Raw genomic sequence first — 19813 nt, 5'->3', positions numbered from 1 at the left:
TCGCCGAGGCCAGACGCCAACTCTCCGACACCACCTCCTACCGCCTCCTCGATCATGACCCCACACCCGAGCACCAAACCATCATCTCCAACACCATTCATGACCTCATCACCTCAGGGGACCTCCCACCCACAGCCTCCAACCTCATTGTTCCCCAACCCCGCACGGCCCGTTTCTATCTCCTTCCCAAAATCCACAAACCTGCCTGCCCTGGTCGACCCATCGTCTCAGCCTGCTCCTGCCCCACCGAACTCATCTCCACCTATCTGGACTCCATTTTCTCCCCTTTGGTCCAGGAACTCCCCACCTATGTCTGTGACACCACCCACGCCCTCCACCTCCTCCAGGACTTCCAATTCCCTGGCCCCCAACACCTCATATTCACCATGGACGTCCAGTCCCTGTACACCTGCATTCCGCATGGAGATGGCCTCAAGGCCCTCCGCTTCTTCCTGTCCCGCAGGCCCGACCAGGCCCCCTCCACCGACACTCTCATCCGCCGAGCGGAACTCGTCCTCACACTCAACAACTTCTCTTTTGACTCCTCCCACTTCCTACAGACTAAGGGGGTGGCCATGGGCACCCGCATGGGCCCCAGCTATGCCTGCCTCTTTGTAGGTTACGTGGAACAGTCCATCTTCCGCACCTACACAGGCCCCAAACCCCACCTCTTCCTCCGGTACATTGATGACTGTATCGGCGCCGCCTCTTGCTCCCCAGAGGAGCTCGAACAGTTCATCCACTTCACCAACACCTTCCACCCCAACCTTCAGTTCACCTGGGCCATCTCCAGCACATCCCTCACCTTCCTGGACCTCTCAGTCTCCATCTCAGGCAACCAGCTTGTAACTGATGTCCATTTCAAGCCCACCGACTCCCACAGCTACCTAGAATACACCTCCTCCCACCCACCCTCCTGCAAAAACTCCATCCCCTATTCCCAATTCCTCCGCCTCCGCCGCATCTGCTCCCACGATAAGACATTCCACTCCCGCACATCCCAGATGTCCAAGTTCTTTAAGGACCGCAACTTCCCCCCCACGGTGATTGAGAACGCCCTTGACCGCGTCTCCCGCATTTCCCGCGACACATCCCTCACACCCCGCCCCCGCCACAACCGCCCCAAGAGGATCCCCCTCGTTCTCACACACCACCCTACCAACCTCCGGATACAACGCATTATCCTCCGACACTTCCGCCATTTACAATCCGACCCCACCACCCAAGACATTTTTCCATCCCCACCCCTGTCTGCTTTCCGGAGAGACCACTCTCTCCGTGACTCCCTTGTTCGCTCCACACTGCCCTCCAACCCCACCACACCCGGCACCTTCCCCTGCAACCGCAGGAAATGCTACACTTGTCCCCACACCTCCTCCCTCACCCCCATCCCAGGCCCCAAGATGACATTCCACATTAAGCAGAGGTTCACCTGCACATCTGCCAATGTGGTATACTGCATCCACTGTACCCGGTGCGGCTTTCTCTACATTGGGGAAACCAAGCGGAGGCTTGGGGACCGCTTTGCAGAACACCTCCGCTCAGTTCGCAACAAACAACTGCACCTCCCAGTCGCAAACCATTTCCACTCCCCCTCCCATTCTCTTGATGACATGTCCATCATGGGCCTCCTGCACTGCCACAATGATGCCACCCGAAGGTTGCAGGAACAGCAACTCATATTCCGCCTGGGAACCCTGCAGCCATATGGTATCAATGTGGACTTCACCAGTTTCAAAATCTCCCCTTCCCCCACTGCATCCCTAAACCAGCCCAGTTCATCCCCTCCCCCCACTGCACCACACAACCAGCCCAGCTCTTCCCCCCCACCCACTGCATCCAAAAACCAGTCCAACCTGTCTCTGCCTCCCTAACCGGTTCTTCCTCTCACCCATCCCTTCCTCCCACCCCCAGCCGCACCCCCAGCTACCTACTAACCTCATCCCACCTCCTTGACCTGTCCGTCTTCCCTGGACTGACCTATCCCCTCCCTACCTCCCCACCTACACCCTCTCCACCTATCTTCTTTGCTCTCCATCTTCGGTCCGCCTCCCCCTCTCTCCCTATTTATTCCAGTTCCCTCCCCCCATCCCCCTCTCTGATGAAGGGTCTAGGCCCGAAACGTCAGCTTTTGTGCTCTTGAGATGCTGCTTGGCCTGCTGTGTTCATCCAGCCTCACATTTTATTATCAAAGAACGTAGGGAGCTTTTTTGTAGAGTCATCATGAGCTCTCTTTTTAAGAATCACTATATAGGCCTCTCACTAACTGGTATTAATGGGGTGTGAAATATAAGCGCTCCCCAGATGAGCTTCAAAATGGAATAAAACCCTAGTTTTGGCATTTGAACAATCTTGTGCTTGAAAATATGCTGTTTGTTGAGATACAGATCTACCTTAAAATTTAATTGTGAACTTTGACCACCTATGGGGCTATTGAAAAGGCGCTGCCATCACCCACAGATAGTCAACTGCTAGGTTCCATTTTCAAGTAAGAATGTTAAGAAATCTAAATGTAAGGTTTAAAAACTGACAAGTGATATGAAAGAATTGAATGAAAAGCTATTAAGTATTACTAATTAAGATTTTTATTTTAAATCTGTCATTCCATTTGGTGCAAATCACCTATTAGCTTCAGTCTGTGTGTAAATAATAATTGCCTCTATCAGTATTTTTAAACATTGTCTTACACTCATGTAATGCCTTTAATGTAGCAGTGTGCCTGAAATTTGTTTTGATGGAGTACGAAAAGGGAAAGAGGAAAAACTATAGATGGAGAAAGAGTTTCAGCATCACCCAAGGAGTGTTCAGAGGGATAGCTCCTTGATAAATGTGTTGAAAATGGAGATAATTGTTGAGAAATACTTGGGAATAAAATTTCAGTATGTAATGTCATAATGGTTGTGAATTCTGTCACTCATTACCGCAACAAAAGCAACTTGCATTTTTATAGTTCCTTTAGCATACCAAAATGTTCCTTGATGCTCAATGAGTGCTATTAATAAACATGTTGACAACTGAATCACATGTGAAGATAGCAGGACAAATTACCAAAAGCTTGCTAAAAGAGAGGGGATTTAAGGAGTATTTTAAAGGAAGGGAGAGTTGAAAGAGGTAATGGAGTGGGGGTAAACATAATTACTCTGAATTGAAAGTATAGTAGGCATAATAAGCGTGAGCTGCACCATTGTATTTGAAGACATTGCATAGGCAAGATGAAATGTGGCCACAGAGGGATTTGTAAATGAGGATAAGAATTTGAAATCCACTGCAGTCCATAGGGAATCACTTAGTTTGTTCACTGAGGTAGAAATACAAATAGTTTAACTTTCTATGATTCATGACTATACAGCACATACTATGAAAGTAAAATATTGGCGAGGTAAATACAGATGATTATAGAAAAAACAAGGAAGAAGGTTTGCAGATTGTGGAGGATTATTTAATTATAACTGTAAAAGAGTGCTAAATGAAATGTTACAAACTTTATTTAGATCAGCCACTCACATCTTAAATTGATTGAATCACTTTTAGAATCACGTATGTCATGTCATCTCAAAATACTTCACATAACACATTACTTTCGAATTGCATTAGCCTATAAAGCAGAGGAAAATAAATACATACAATTGGAAAAATATCCAATATGCCTTTCTATAGACGAGTGTGAAGTACATTATGATTCCCGGTTGACATTATCAAATTTGTGTTACAACCTGGATAAGGATCAATTACATTTTTGTTTAAAATTGACAAAGTTTGAAATCCCAGTTATTTACTAAGAGAATAAAGACACAAGATTCCATTATGTTAAAACAAACAAATTAAACTTTACGATACAAGGCTGGAGAAGTAAAGCAATCTGTTACATATACAACATATATTCTAACAACCAGAATTAACATGAGGTAAATATAAGCTCCCAAACTATGGCCAATCACCCACAAAATACATCAAATACATATGTGCCCAAGACAGATTCCATAGATTGCACAACTTCCCGCCCAGATATTGATGACACTGAGAGTCACCAAATCACATTCAAACTTTGCATCATAACTGTAATTCTTCACTTTTAGAGATCTACCTCAGGGCAGTCAGAGTTAGGATCTTCTTCACTTGAGGGGTAAGGAGCCAAATGTCAGGCAGCCCTCTACCCATCTTGCCTCTTTTTACCCTATATTTGAGTTGTTTTCCACCTGGAATGAAAGAGAGAAGGTACTAACAGAAATGAAAATAGTGGTAGGACTGTTATTTTTGATGTAGATAGGGAGGTGACCTGAGAAAATGACTGGATAGAGCTAGTGTTAGGGTTAGCATAGGCTTACTGCTAATGGGTATTAATATGGGTGACAATGAATGAGGGCAGAAGCTCCAGGTAATAGTGAGAGTGGTAGAGCATGAGACTTGGTCGGAGGTGGGTACCCTAGCAGAGAGAGAGTGAGTTTAAGGTATCAGAGAGAAGATGTTGATACTTCTGGTGTGGAGAAGAGAAGGTCATTGACCTTCTTACTGCAGTGCTATGCATTCTTCCAAATGACTGAGACAGCACTGACCTAGCAGGCAACCTCAGACCAAGCTGACATGGTTTGGCAGAGTGCTTTCCATTGCTGGTCCTGGAAGAAGAGGATATCCTCCATCTGCGGCATGTCCACCACTGCCCACAAAGTGGGGGGCCAATTTTCCCTTGCAGGTCATGTTCAGCACAGATGCCAGGAACTGTGCAGTGCTGTTCTGGTTTCACAATGCTTGTACAGGTGCAAACATTTTAGAAATGGCACTGGTGTCAGGAATACTTTTCAAATTAATTGTATCCCTGTTATGTCAAGTTGCTCTGCATATGGTGAATGGTAGGATTGGTCTAGAACTGGGTGAGTGCGGCACCATAGGAATAGGGTAGGTAGTGAATGAGGCAAGACTGGCAAGATATGATGAGGTCTCACTAGACTTTGCAGTGAAAAACACTGTATAAAACTCAATGAATATGTAGCAATCAGCCCATAGAAAATAGTTAAGATTTTAAAAGACCAATGTCTTGATTTCACTCCACAAGGGAAATCATTACAACTATAAAGTCGGTCACAAACTCAGATACATAATCAATCGTGGCCTAGTGTTGTGTAAACAAAACTTGTATAATGAGTTGTCTCATTGCAAGCCCAGTTGAAATGAAAACCATGTGCATGAAGTATAACTACAGCTGTGCTTGAACATTGCTAACCAAAGAGACATGCTGCAGAAGATTTTCATCTTGCATTCATTAGCATAATGCAAGAGTGACAAATTTCACTAGACCACAACAATTCATGGCCAGTCATTGAGTGCAGGTGCAATACCAGCCTTTTGGGGCAGAAAATCCACTTAAGAGAATTGCTGACCAATCACATGCTACCCACTGGGAGCCTGGCCACTGCACATGTTGCAATCAGGGTTTGTGCAGGTAAGCTGCACGAGAACCATGTGAGTCATGGGAAGCTGTCAGGCTCCAACCAGAGGTGTTTTGGTTGACGGGGGTAGGGGGGGGGTTGCTGTTGGGTCTGGAGTTAGTGTTTGAATGGACATAGAAAGAAGAGAACTTGTTGTGACCAGGAGTATAGCTTGAAGGTTCCTCCAATGAGGTCAGGAGACCCATTCATGAGGGATGACCTACCTGGCTGCCACTAGCCTGTGCAGAGAAAGCAGCCAGGCTGCTTGCTTGGTGTTGGTCTCTTCCACTAAAGACTATACCCTGTGGTGATGTGGTGAAGCCCTGCTATGGCATTAATTACCTACAAAAGGGCGTCCATTGGCCTACTGGTGGTGGGCCACCTGGCACCACTCTCACCTCTGATATGAGGCAAGGAGGGCTGAGTAAGAGCTAGATAGGCTACTTGCTAGATTTCACATGGCCTGCATTCCCAGAACCATTGCTGGGGAAGTATATAATTCAGCATCAAGTAAGGTTTTTAAAAAAATACAAGGCTTTAAAATGTGCCTAATAGTGTCCTTGTGTTTATAGTGTTTTGCTTTATGACAATCTTCAGAGGTAGTCTTCAGGACAATCGTGATAATTCAATCTGTGGTCTGTTCAATTCTATGAGCAGGGCCATCTTTTGACGTGACTTTTTTTAAAACTGGTCAAAAAGATTGTGGAAATTAAACTTTTTCTCCCTTTAATTCAAATTGCAAAAGGAAGCAACCTAATGAAACTGCTACCCACTGTGCCTGATGGTTAATGGCTTGAACAGTCTCAAAGAAAATATATATCGCTGGACTATTGGAATTTCCTTGTACCAAGTATTTACTTTACTGTCTATTATTTACACTTATTTTACATTTGGGTGTGACCAAATGAAATTGAAAGCCGTTTTCTTCTTTAATTTGTGTTCATCTAGTGCAGGGTATAGCCATCTTCATGTTTTCAAGAGGAATTTCTGCCATTTACTCATACACTGGATAGGCATGTTGGCAGTATGGCTGATCAGGAATCTCTCCTGCTCTTACCATCTATTTTAGGATGTCAGAAGGATTAGCGGATCGATAATCAACCTGCCTGGATGCTTCATGCATACTATGTCCATGGCTAACAAGTCCCGGAAAAGGACTTGAACCTGGAACTTTGGACTCAGAAATCAGGGCAGGACCCACTGAGCCATGAGACTACACTGAGGGAATACTTGTATGTAATCTGAAATTGGAAAAGTGGACCGTGTTTTGACACAAGCTCTAGATTATACCACAAGACACATTCTGGACCCTGGTGCACAGTGGCTCAGACGTCACAAATGTAATCTTTAAATCTATACATTAACCCTTAGTTATGTTTGTAATTTAACATTCTGGTTTTGACTATCACTGTTAAAGGCCTTTTACAGACTAACAGTGCCACTTCCATATTACTCTAAATACTGACAGTCTGTGAGAACAGCTTGCCTCTGACATAATGCCATCTAACTAACCACATTGGCAATCCTGCAAGTGGAAACTATATCGCTTTGATATCATCTGAATGTTTCCACTGAAGCTAATTGATGAATTGCCACTGCAGAAGAATTTGAATGGCTGCTGGTGCCAGTGACAAGTTGTTTATCTTCTTGAAGCATTCAATCTTGCATTCATCAGGACATTCGCAATAATACCTGTGTAGAAGTAAATTACATTTTTTGCTGCATGAGAGGAAAGTGGTGATTGGTTGGGAAGTGAACTCCGATAGAAGCTTTGCCACAGAAATTCATCCAGTTAGATGATGACTGACAGTTAACTGCTCAGATTTATTTAAACTGGGCAAGTTGATAATGATTAGTTAAGGTATTGCCCTGAGGAATGAGCCAGAGAATGGATGTCACCTATTTTGACAAGTGAAACAGGCACAATCCGGGTAAAGGGGATTTCTGTCCCAAAAGAACAGAGCCTTGTGTATTAATACTGGTCACTTAGCTACATGCACAAATGCACCAATTTGCAAGCATGACTGGCAATCTTAAATTGGTTGCCAGTATAATTCTTAAAACACTGAGAATGTGTGTCTTTCCTGAGCAATATTCTAATTCTGCATGACTATCTTTGTACTTCTGAAGTTACTTCTGATATGCTTGAATATAGGAGGCGCTTAGGTAATAAAGGAAACGCCAACTGCAGTAACATGTGAGCGTGGTACCTACTGTGCATGATACTAATGCAGGGTAGTAATTAAAATTATTGTTTTGCAGGAATCCTGTGCAATATATAGTAATTCTCAGGCTTTTAATTCATCTGGGGGGGGGGGGGGCTGCTTGTTTTCAACAATTATGTCAACATCTAGCTGTTGATTACATTTTAGAATATAGGCTTTAATTAGAAATATCCTGATTTAATTAGGAATAAAAATTTTAACTGTCAAAAATGGGGCATCATGTTAAGAAAATGATGAACACCCCTGAAATAAATGCAATTCAGACAAGCATGGAATTTTTTACATTTTAAATGTTACGGCTGCTCTGATTTAAGAGGTTAACATCTAGCAAAGTAAAGTCTTAAATAGCAGCTGAGTTTACTTAGCTGAAGAACTGGAGATATGACATTAGCAGTTAATACAGTTTATGATGTTGTTTGTGTGATTTCACAGAATTAGTGAAAGCTTTGTCATTGTTTGGTAGTAGAGAACTTGAGTAGTGTTGAAAAACAGACATTCTGTTGAAGCACTTACATAATTGTTGGTTTTCCTCTTGAATTTACATCATTGCAAAATATCCTGATGAGTACAAGGTGAAAGGCTGTGACAAAATGTGTCTTTTTCAGTAAAGCAAAAGCTTTATAATTAAAAGAGAGATCATTTGTATTTCTCACTGGGAACGGGCTGTGTGTCACTATGCCATAGAGATGGGTGGAGTGTGGTGAGATTCTTTTTCGAGTATCTACAAATTCAATTAGGATATTGGTAATAATGAAGAATGGTTGATATTTGGAAAAAAAATAATTTAAAGACTGTCAGCTTTGGGTTTTGTGCAGCTTGTAGCTCCTTGGAAGAACTAGAGCCAAACCTATGCCTAATCAATCATCCATGGTACAAGCTGCAATTGAGAGCCGATGTAGTCTACAAAACTAAGTTGGTAAAGGAAGTTTGAGAAATTTGTTTAGGTGAATGTTTTAAATTTGTAGTAACTCTCTAGGTGAAAGACAAAGAGCCTTGTGGCAGGTGATGTTTGAAAATAATCAGCTTGGTTGAAGTTTAAATAGGTGATGTTTAAGTTTCTATGCACAAGTCACAGGGGCTCAAGCTTGAGTTGTGGATTTCAGAGTCATAAGATTTTAATGGAAATTAGCTGGCTTGCTCAGCCAAAAGCTAATGGAAGGACCTTTATGAAATCAGAGCAAATTCTAGAGAATGGTGATGTACATTTTGAGTCGGTCACCAGAAGAGTGAATGAATGTGAAAGATTTTGTAAGATAACTGAACTGTTGAAATAGAATGTAGTACTGAGTTTGTAGCACAAGCCTTTTAATACTGCAGCGTAAAGTTAATCATGCATAGTTTCCCAAATTCTTTTTTAACATAAAACAAGTTTTATGCAGCTATCTAAGTAATACTGGTGATCAAATGGAGCCAGTTTCTCATGAGAGTATAAGATGATATAACAATTTTCAATAAACCTTCAAGTTAATCTTTGTACTTTACAAATTGTTTTTGTGGTTGGAAAATAAATGATGAAGGAGCTGTAGATTTGAATCAGTCTGTTTGAGAATAGATGGCGAAGCGAAGTGTGTCTTCCTGAATGAAGAGAGTGGAACAGGAATCTCCCAAATGCATTGAGACAAGTGGTAATTAATGCACACTGAGTGACTCTGAATGCAGGACGAAGGCAAGAGAACAATGGGAAATTTTAACGCTGAAGTACTAGAGAAAGCAAGCAGATAAAAGATGGCTTCTGAACTCTAACTCCAGTCCAGTCTGACCTTTTCTCCTACACTGTGGCCCATTGTCCATGTGTTGTTATACATCGTAGAGTTAATATGTCACACTTTCACTGGTTGACATTGAATTGTCACATATGTGATTTCAAGATGATGCTCTAGAAAATAAAATGATGTTTCAAAGATTTGCATTATTGATATATTTTGCAGACGTTTTTAGCAGATGAGACTGATCTAGAATTAAAAATACATATATTGAAATATATCTACAATTATATCCGGAAACCATTTATTTGTAGACTTCCTTGAGCAGATTGGCAAACGCCCAAGCAGTTTTAGCTCTTATTACACGGTAGGTCAGTACTTAATGGTTCACTTATTTTTCTAGAATTAATATTTGCTGAAAGTAATCAAATGTCTTTCGGTTCGCATACACAGCTGTTTAGGATTTAATTCAAATTAACCTCTGGTTAGGAACAAGTGAATCATATAAATCAATTATCATTTTGTAGTTAAATTCAAATTTCACCAAGTGTTCTTAATTGTGCAAGTTTTAGATACCACTCCAGTTTTACTGAAGATCAAATAGTCCAGGTTTGCAATAACCCAAACTGCTTTTGAATTTCGTATAAGACAGATTGCTCGTTTATGGCATATCACTAATGTAAATGAGCCAAGTCTGTCGTGAATATTGTGGTTTCCAATTTAAGTTTGTTCTTCAGTCTGTATTGCAGTGATAATAGAAGACAATTAAGCGAAGGAATAATTTCTGACCAATGTGACATAAAGTGAAAATCTAGTTCAGGTATGGCATAACTGCAATCCTTTGAGGAACAACAGTTGAGAAGTCTTTTGAAATTTCTATTGCGAAGTGTTATACACAGAAAAACACTTGCCTATAGAATTTCCTTCCATTGCCTAGCAACTCTGAGAATGTGACATTAACAGATGGGCGTATGAAAGGGCTTACAGTGAAAAACTGAAACCCATGTTAAGGAAATTACTGCTGTCATAGTAATTGTGTTGTAAGTTTTGTTTTTTATGATTATTTGTACCAATGATTTTAATGAGGCCTTGCAGCTAGTCTTGAAAGCCCATTTGCTAACTGCAGTCGTATAAATACTCAGCTTAACATCATTTCATCTCTATGGAGGCGAGAGAAGCTTTTTTTTAGCCCAGCAGTGCATTTTCTTTTGCAAGATAGCCAGTCATTTGAATCCTCGTGGTCCTGTTGGTTTGTTAATCATTCTAGGTTAAGGTTCCTGTGTTCAGGTTTACAAGCCCTGGCCAACAGCGGAGATCATGGAAGAGCTAGAACCTCCAGGAAAGATGGGCTCTTGCAGATGGAGAATCCTTTAAGAAAAGAAATAGTGTTTCTTTTCAATACACATGATGAGGGCAATATGAGTCACTTTACAGATGCAGCTTCAGAGATAGTAGGAACTGCAGATGCTGGAGAAGCTGAAATAACAAGGTGTAGAGCTGGATGAACACAGCAGGCCAAGCAGCATCAGAGGAGCAGGAAAGTTGATCTTTCGGGTCGAGACCCTCCTTCAGAAATGGGGGAGTGGAAGGGATTGTTTTCCTGAGCCATATTGTACTTTGAAATTGGAAATGAGGGGCTCTAAAGAGATTGTGAGGTATGTGAAAAGAAGCAGAGGACCTGCCCTTCAGCAGATCACTATTAATGTATAGAGGACACCATCAGGAATTTTACTGCCTGGCTCCATTTAACATTGTTTCACAACATCAGGCCAAATGACCCAAATATTGCAAATGATTTTTACAGATTTCAAGAAGAAAAAGGCAGCAGCATAAAAAATGTTGCTTGCCTGCCTGTTTCACAAATTCAGATAGATACAATTTCCCAAAATGGACTATCTGAAAACTGAAATTGTCCAAAAATGAGATTTTAGAATGTCCAAGATAATAAAATGTGAGGCTGGATGAACACAGCAGGCCAAGCAGCATCTCAGGAGCACAAAAGCTGACGTTTCGGGCCTAGACCCTTCATCAGAGAGGGGGATGGGGGGAGGGAACTGGAATAAATAGGGAGAGAGGGGGAGGCGGACCGAAGATGGAGAGTAGAGAAGATAGGTGGAGAAGGTGTGGGTGGGGAGGTAGGGAGGGGATAGGTCAGTCCAGGGAAGACGGACAGGTCAAGGAGGTGGGATGAGGTTAGTAGGTAGCTGGGGGTGCGGCTTGGGGTGGGAGGAAGGGATGGGTGAGAGGAAGAACCGGTTAGGGAGGCAGAGACAGGTTGGACTGGTTTTGGGATGCAGTGGGTGGGGGGGAAGAGCTGGGCTGGTTGTGTGGTGCAGTGGGGGGAGGGGATGAACTGGGCTGGTTTAGGGATGTAGTGGGGGAAGGGGAGATTTTGAAACTGGTGAAGTCCACATTGATACCATATGGCTGCAGGGTTCCCAGGCGGAATATGAGTTGCTGTTCCTGCAACCTTCGGGTGGCATCATTGTGGCAGTGCAGGAGGCCCATGATGGACATGTCATCAAGAGAATGGGAGGGGGAGTGGAAATGGTTTGCGACTGGGAGGTGCAGTTGTTTGTTGCGAACTGAGCGGAGGTGTTCTGCAAAGCGGTCCCCAAGCCTCCGCTTGGTTTCCCCAATGTAGAGAAAGCCGCACCGGGTACAGTGGATGCAGTATACCACATTGGCAGATGTGCAGGTGAACCTCTGCTTAATGTGGAATGTCATCTTGGGGCCTGGGATGGGGGTGAGGGAGGAGGTGTGGGGACAAGTGTAGCATTTCCTGCGGTTGCAGGGGAAGGTGCCGGGTGTGGTGGGGTTGGAGGGCAGTGTGGAGCGAACAAGGGAGTCACGGAGAGAGTGGTCTCTCCGGAAAGCAGACAGGGGTGGGGATGGAAAAATGTCTTGGGTGGTGGGGTCGGATTGTAAATGGCGGAAGTGTCGGAGGATAATGCGTTGTATCCGGAGGTTGGTAGGGTGGTGTGTGAGAACGAGGGGGATCCTCTTGGGGCGGTTGTGGCGGGGGCGGGGTGTGAGGGATGTGTCGCGGGAAATGCGGGAGACGCGGTCAAGGGCGTTCATTTTAGAATGTCCTATGTGTCATTTTGCGCAATTAAAATTAACTTACAATTAACTTGTTCCATGGAACCAAACTGACTGCCTGTTTCACCACTTGCATGCTGGTCTCTTCCTGCACTCCAAGTGACCCTTGACCCCACCTGACCCAGATTGTCCCCGTCTTCCCCCAACCCAGCCAAAGAGCCTAACTTGAAACCCAGCAAAATCCACAATCTGCCATGGCTTCATTGGTGAGGCTGTTGGTTTGAGAAAGTGCATCTGTGCTTTATAACATAAAAACGTTAAAGGGGGATTCGAATGTTGAATAATATGTACATATTAACTTTATAAATCTGAAATCATGACACATCAAACAACTTTTCTGAGGAGGTAGGGTTATGGTAGTTTGTCCCTGGATTAGTGACCTGGAGGCCCAAGTCACTGCTTTAGTTCAAATCCCACCAAGCAGCTGGCAGAATTTAAATTCAATCCTTAATTGTAAAAAGGTCTGAGTAATGGATTACATTAAATTATTGTTAATTGTTTTAAAAACCCTCTCGTTCAAGAATGCCTTTTAGGGAATGAAATCTGCCATCCTTACCTGGTTTGCCTACATTTGACTCCAAACTCGCAGCAATGCAGTTGATTCTTAACTGCCCTCTGAAATGGCCTAGCATGCTAATTCAAGGGTAGCTAGGGATAGACAATAAATGCTGGCTAGCCAGCAAATCCCATGTCCCATGAGTGAATACAAAAATCGAATTTCTGAATAACTCTTTAATTGTTACCCTCAACATTGTGACCACACCCGAAACCACACCTCATCCAGACCCCTGATATGCCCTAGACCCTTACCTGACACGTCTCTCTGCCCTCAGGATGTGACAAGACCTGCCACCAGACCCAACAGAGCACCACCACGCACCGGACTGCCTGCACTCCACCCACTGCCACACATTTCTCCCACCTCCTCCCGCTGCCAGCCCTGACATTTCCCACCCTGTGACCAAACCCTTCCCCATTGGGAACCAACACCTTCTTCCTCGCCATGGCTCTTGACACCAACCCACCTATCTCTCATCCACCCCAACTCTACCTTAAACACTTCTTCACTTGGCATTGGCCCATCACCACCCAACTGGTACATAATTACCTGACACTCTGCCTAGCTGGCATTCTGAAACCCCATCCAGTACCTATTTGGCACCCCATGTATCTGGCTCCCGATCATCTCATTTATTTTATGTATTTATCCTTTCACAGGAGCTGCCAGTGATGCTGGAAATTTAAAGCACAGAGGAAAGCAACTGACAGCTGTGAGAAGGGCCAGGGTTTTCCAAACCACAGTTGTTTTGCATAAAAGAGGCCTGTTCTATTTAAAATGCAGTTCTACCTTTCTGAAGGAAGCTCCTGGCAGAAATGCAGACCTCTTACGTTTTCTCAAAAAAATGGCAATCTCACTCAGATTGACACACCTTGGAAAGTCAAGCCTAACCACCTGGCACCATCATCTCCATCACCAGCTCCGGCACTGTCCTGTGCCATCAGCAAGAAAGGTCCACCAGATATGGTGATGCACTGATATATAGTCAGGAGAGAGTTGTCCTGAGAACCCAAAACATTGACTGCAGCTCCCATTATCTGTCATGACATCTGGTCAAACTTGGGTAAGGCTAACATAGGGCGGCACAGTGGCACAGTGGTTAGCACTGCTGCCTCACAGTGCCAGGGACCCGGGTTCGATTCCAGCCTCGGGTGACTGTCTGTCAGGAGTTTGGACATTCTCCCCATGTCTGCATGGGTTTCCTCCGGATCCTCTGGTTTCCTCCCACAGTCCAAAGATGTGCAGGCTAGGTGGATTGGCTATGCTAAATTGCCCATAGTGTTCAGGGATATGTAGATTAGGTGGGCTATTGGGGGGGTGGCAGGTTGGTGGGTCTGGGTGGGATGCTCTGAGGTTCGGTGTGGATGTGTTGGGCCAAAGGGCCTGTTTCCACACTGTTGGGATTCTTTGATTCTGTAGGGATTCTATGAAAACTACCTCTCATCATTCCAGGCTGACAAATCAATATTACTCCATGTTGAACACTAATTGGAATTGGTAGTGAAAACATAGATCAAACTTTAGGTGAGGGACTTCATCATTCATCATCAAGGGTGACTTAGTAGCCTCACCACTCCCTGAGCTAGACAAATCCTTCAGAACGGAGCTGCTAAACTGGGTTTACAGCAACTGGTGAGAGAACGAGCAAGAGGCAAACACTTGACTTCATTTTTTTACAAATCTCTATTTGTCATAGTTGCATCTGTCCACGACAATATTGGCAAAAGTGACCAACTCACAATCCTTATGGAGTCGAACTGTTACCTTCCCCTATCCACCACCACGTTATGTGGCACTTTCACCATGTAAAATGGGTTAGATTTTGAATCGACCCAGCACCTCAAAGTTGGTTACTCTGTAATTTAGGACTGCTTGCCTGGATGAGTCCAGCTCACTGCCACGTTCTCAAGTGCAATTAGCTAAAGCCAAAATGTGTTGATGTAGCCAGCAACACACACGTCTTAAGAAAGAATTAAAAGAAGGTACTTAAGTCATCAATATTTGAATTTTTTTAAAAAAGTAATTCATGGGATTTGAGCATCACCAGCTAGGCCAGCATTTATTGCCCACTTTTAATTGACTTCACAGCAGTTAAGAGTGAAGCATGTCACTGTGGAACTGGATTCCTTTATGGGTCAGTCCAGGTAAGGATGACAGATTTCCTTCCCTAAAGCACATTAGTAAACCAGATGGGTTTTTCCTGACAGCCAACACTGGTTTCATGGTCACCATTGCACTTGTCTTAAATTTCAGATTTTTATTAACTTTAAATTTCAACATCTGCCATGTTACAATTTGAACCCATATTCTCAGACATTAGCCTGGAGTCCTGGATTACTAATGCAATGATTATTACAACTACAATACCACATCGCCATAAGTAAAATAAAATATACTCCTGACGTAACTTTCCTTTAATTCTGCCACTTCCCTCTTAATTAAAAGGTCTGGCAGTACCTCTCAGATACCATCTTGACATTTCATTCTACATTTTTCTATCCTTAGCAGTTACATTTTTGTATGATATGTACATTTCAGAAAGGACTATGTTGCATTGGAGTTTTATTATTTTCCTCAACAACTTGCGGTATATGTCTCAACCTGCTCTGAACTAGATATCCATCCAGGTTTTTTTTTCTTCATGGGATCTCTGTTAAATGTTCTCCTTCCTACTCCTTAAACATACAACATAGAACATAGAAAAGTACAGCACAGTACAGGCCCTTCGCCCCACGATATTGTGCCGTGGAATAATCCTAATCCAAAAATAAAATAACCTGACCTACATTCCCCTCAATTCACTGCTGCCCATGTACATGTCCAGCAGTCGCTTGAATGTCACTAATGACTCTGCTTCCACGACTTCCACTGGCAAAGTATTCCATGCGCTCACAACTCTCTGGGTGAAGAACCTCCCTCTGACGTCTCCTCTATAACTTCTTCCTAACACCTTAAAACTATGACCACTCAATCCTGCCCTGGGGAAAAGTCTCTGGCTATCGATTAAAGGATATTCTTTGCTGGTGCTCCACTTTGTTGTTGATAATTAACATCTCTTACCTCACTCAATTGGCTATTTTTCACATATGGACCCTATGAATGAGCATCGGTAATCCATTTGACTGAGTTGAGAATGGATATTTCATCCAAGACCAATAATGTCCTTTTAACTGGAGTGCCTTGTGGCTTGTTGCAATGAATTTGGGGCAGCACAGTGGCTCAGTGGTTAGCACTGCTGCCTCACAGCACCAGGGACCCGGGTTCGATTCCACCGTCGGGCGACTGTCTGTGTGGAGTTCGCACATTCTCCCCGTGTCTGCGTGGGTTTCCTCCGGGTGCTCCGGTTTCCTCCCACGGTCCAAAGATGTGCAGGCTAGGTGAATTGGCCATGATAAATTGCCCATAGTGCTCAGGGCTGTGGGGGTTGTAGGGGGATAGATCTGGGTGGGATGCTCCAAGGGCTGGTGTGGACTTGTTGGGCCGAAGGGCCTGTTTCCACACTGTAGGAATTCTATGATTCTATGAATTCATAGAACAGCACCTGATCTTGTTGCATTCAAAATTGAGTTCAGCAATTTCGGATCATATCTATTGATCTCAATTTTCTTCGGAAATCCTTACTGGTACTTATTCTACTTGATCCATCATCTTGTTTCTTCACTTTTCCCTTTAGAACCCATGTGATTTTTTTATCCTTTCACAGAGGAAGAGGCATGGTGGGGTATGTAAAACATTCCCCACCTTAATTTTTGCACAAACAACACATCTCTTTGCAGGTTTGGAACATGTAGACGTCAGCAATGGGCTTTACTAAAACTTTTTAATTGACATAGAACACTGCCTTCCACCTCTGAGATCACCAGACAACCAGCGCGGGCAGGAGGGATGATCCATCCATCTATCAAAAAAATGACTTCTAAGGAAAGAGACTGCAGTACCCTCCAGTAACAGACACTTTGAAGGCCACTTACAATCTATGTCCATCTGCTGCACCTGTTTCAATAGCTGCAGATTCCAGCAGCAACTAGCCAAGAGAGCGTGAACCACCTGAGGTGCTGGTACATTTTTCTTTGCAAAATATACTTTATTCATAAAAACAAAATCTTTATGTACATACACAGTTACTAACGTGGTTCACATTTATACAATTGTTTTGTACAGAATAAAACAAACACTGCGGTTTAGCTTTCTCAAACAGTTATAACTAATCGAAAGGCATTGCTCAACTAATCTACGTACTAGGAAATATTTACATGTATCTAAGGTATCAGGAGGATCCAATAACTGAATGGACCCCTGTTTTACTTCGGCAGAATGACCTTAGATGGTGGTCTTTCTCCACCACATGAGGCTCTGATACATAGGTATGTCAAGAACGTGGATCCTCTGGCTGTTGCACCATCCTCAGGATCTCATGTGAGTTGGAGCTACACAAGCATTCCTCGTGCCATGGTAAGGTACACAGGATGAATGTGAAGCTGATATGAGTGAAGTGTTAGATGTCAAGTAGTGATAGTACTCTCTCAGAAAAGAATTGCTATGGACAGGAGCATTTCACATGATCATGATTACATCTCGTCATTTTCAATGATGAAAGGTTTCCTAATCTGTCAATTTCACCAGAAGGGCTATTTCCATTCTGCTCTGTCCTTAGAGACCTCGCTGGTTTACTGAGGTTTGAAAAAGGTGTTATGGGTACAGCTGAGGTTGAATGTAGTGTAGAATAAGTGATTTGAATATTTGGGTTAATTATCAAGTAGCTGTGTGGTGATTTCCTATTCGCCTTGAATTCTGGCTGCGTGACAGTCTGAAAAGGATGGGATGATCTCAGAATCATGATGCATCAACACTTTTAGGGAAATTACTTACCTTTTACGTACCAAAACCTGCCTTCCTTTACCTGGGCAAGTTTCACCCGTTCCCACTTTTTCCACTGATGCAACCTGATTCATTGAGTAGTTCCAGAATTTTCTGTCCAACTTTCATTGATACCATCAAGTAGGACAAGAAGATCTAATGGTTTTTCTACTCTCAGTCCATAGATTACTGAAATCAGATTTGGTACTTTAGTACAAATTTTGTGCTGTTGGTGTTTTAGTTTGGAATCTGGGAGATTGTTGTTCATTAACCAGCTCATCATTTACATTTCAAAATCTAGTTTCTTGTTTCTAATCTAGTTTAACACCTTTAAATAAATACTATTCATTGATTAGACTTGATGGTAACACCCTAGTATCAGCTTAGTGTTTCCAATGATAGGTTGATAATCGCCCAAAATAGATTTTTCTTTCTCACTAGACAGGTATTTCATGTTTCTTTGTAACAATGTGGGCTACATTGCATTCATCTAGATTAAAATCCACTACTTAATCAGTAGCTTTTTCCAATGCTGGCTTCCCTTGTATGTCAATCCGTCCATTTCAGATCATCTGCCCAAATAGGTTGAAACAAATAAATCAAGAAAGATCTCTTTAATCATTTAGTGCCACAGCACTTGGATCTTGTTGAAAAGAGAGATATGTGATGAAAAGCTTTCATCTTGAACTCATCAGGACAAATGTAAGAATGCCAAGTTTTGAACAATCATGACAATCTATTCGAGAGGAGAGTTGGTTAGCATGTTGACTCAGATTGGCCAAAGTATCATCATGAAGAAAACAACAGAGAAGTATGACAACATATTCCTCCAGTTCTGAGGAAAGGTCACCGGACCCGAAATGTTAACTCTGTCTTCTCCTTCACAGATGCTGCCAGACCTGCTGAGCTTTTCCAGCAACTTTGTTTTTGTTCCTGATTTGCAGCATCCGCAGTTCTTTTGGTTTTTTATACTTATTCCTTTTGTCTGTAGAGTATGGGTTCTTGTGTATGAGCGTACATTGCTTCTAGTAAGTGCAAATGAGCCATGGTACAAGCTTGATTTATTGTTTTAAATTGGTTGTAGTGTAGCTCTTAGCACATTCAGCATTATTTAGAAAGAGCTATCCAACCACAGAATCACATCTAACAGTGGATGCTTTGTTTTGGGTTTTGGAAACATGGGAAATATGAGAATTTCGTCCTCTGCCTATTATGAAAAACTGAAGATGTATGCTGTTAATTCAGTTCATCAATCACTGTGATGTACACTCTTTGCACTGGGAAGCAAATGTTGGAGTGAACGTTTACAAATTATGTTGCTGAAATCAGAGACAAAGCTGCTTCATCTTGACAGTAAATTTGAAAAGATCTTAGCCTGCAAGTATCAGGGGAACTGTTCAGAGTACTATGGTAGAATCCATCATCATTAAAATATACATTAAATTGGATACGAAATTGGCTTGATGGCCTGAGATAGAGGGTGTTGGTGGAGGTTGTTGTTCAAACTGGAGGCCTGTAACCAGCAATGTGCTGCAAGGATTGGTTCTGGGTTCGCTGTTGTTCATCATTTATAAAAACTATGTGGATGAGATTACAGGAGGCATGGTTAGTAAGCTTGTGGATGACACCACAATTGGTGATATAGTGGACAGTAAAGAAGGTTATCTAACACTACAATAGGATCTTGATCAACTGGGCCAAGAAAGGGTAGATGGAGTTTAGTTTTGATGAATATTATATTTTGACAAACAGAAACAGCAACTTGCCAAATTATTGGTAGGGCCCTGGGGAATGTTGTTGAGCAGAGAGATCCAGACTTGTAGGTACATAATTCCCTGACAGTGACATCACAAATAGATAGGGTGGCAACAAAGGCATTTGGCATGCTTGCCTTCATTGGTCAAAACATCGAGTACAGGAGTTGGGACGTCATGTTACAGCTGT

At 42.9% G+C, this 19813-nt stretch overlaps 1 long non-coding RNA gene across 2 annotated transcripts in view; it reads right to left on the bottom strand.

The window, feature by feature from the left end:
- Positions 1–3469: 3469 nt before the first annotated feature.
- Positions 3470–19813, bottom strand: part of LOC125457860 (uncharacterized) — an 86107-nt gene continuing 69763 nt past the window's right edge. The window contains exon 3 of one of the 2 annotated variants that reach the window (XR_007248684.2): positions 3470–4196. This is a non-coding gene — a long non-coding RNA (uncharacterized LOC125457860). Of the gene's footprint in view, positions 4197–10546; positions 10720–19813 lie in introns of those variants that run through there. The other variant, XR_009446638.1, reaches the window with a different exon arrangement.

Source organism: Stegostoma tigrinum, chromosome 14 (genome assembly GCF_030684315.1).
Source record: "Stegostoma tigrinum isolate sSteTig4 chromosome 14, sSteTig4.hap1, whole genome shotgun sequence".
NCBI lineage: Eukaryota > Metazoa > Chordata > Chondrichthyes > Orectolobiformes > Stegostomatidae > Stegostoma > Stegostoma tigrinum.
Note: the sequence above shows the minus strand (reverse complement) of the source record. Positions and strands in the feature narration are given on the sequence as shown.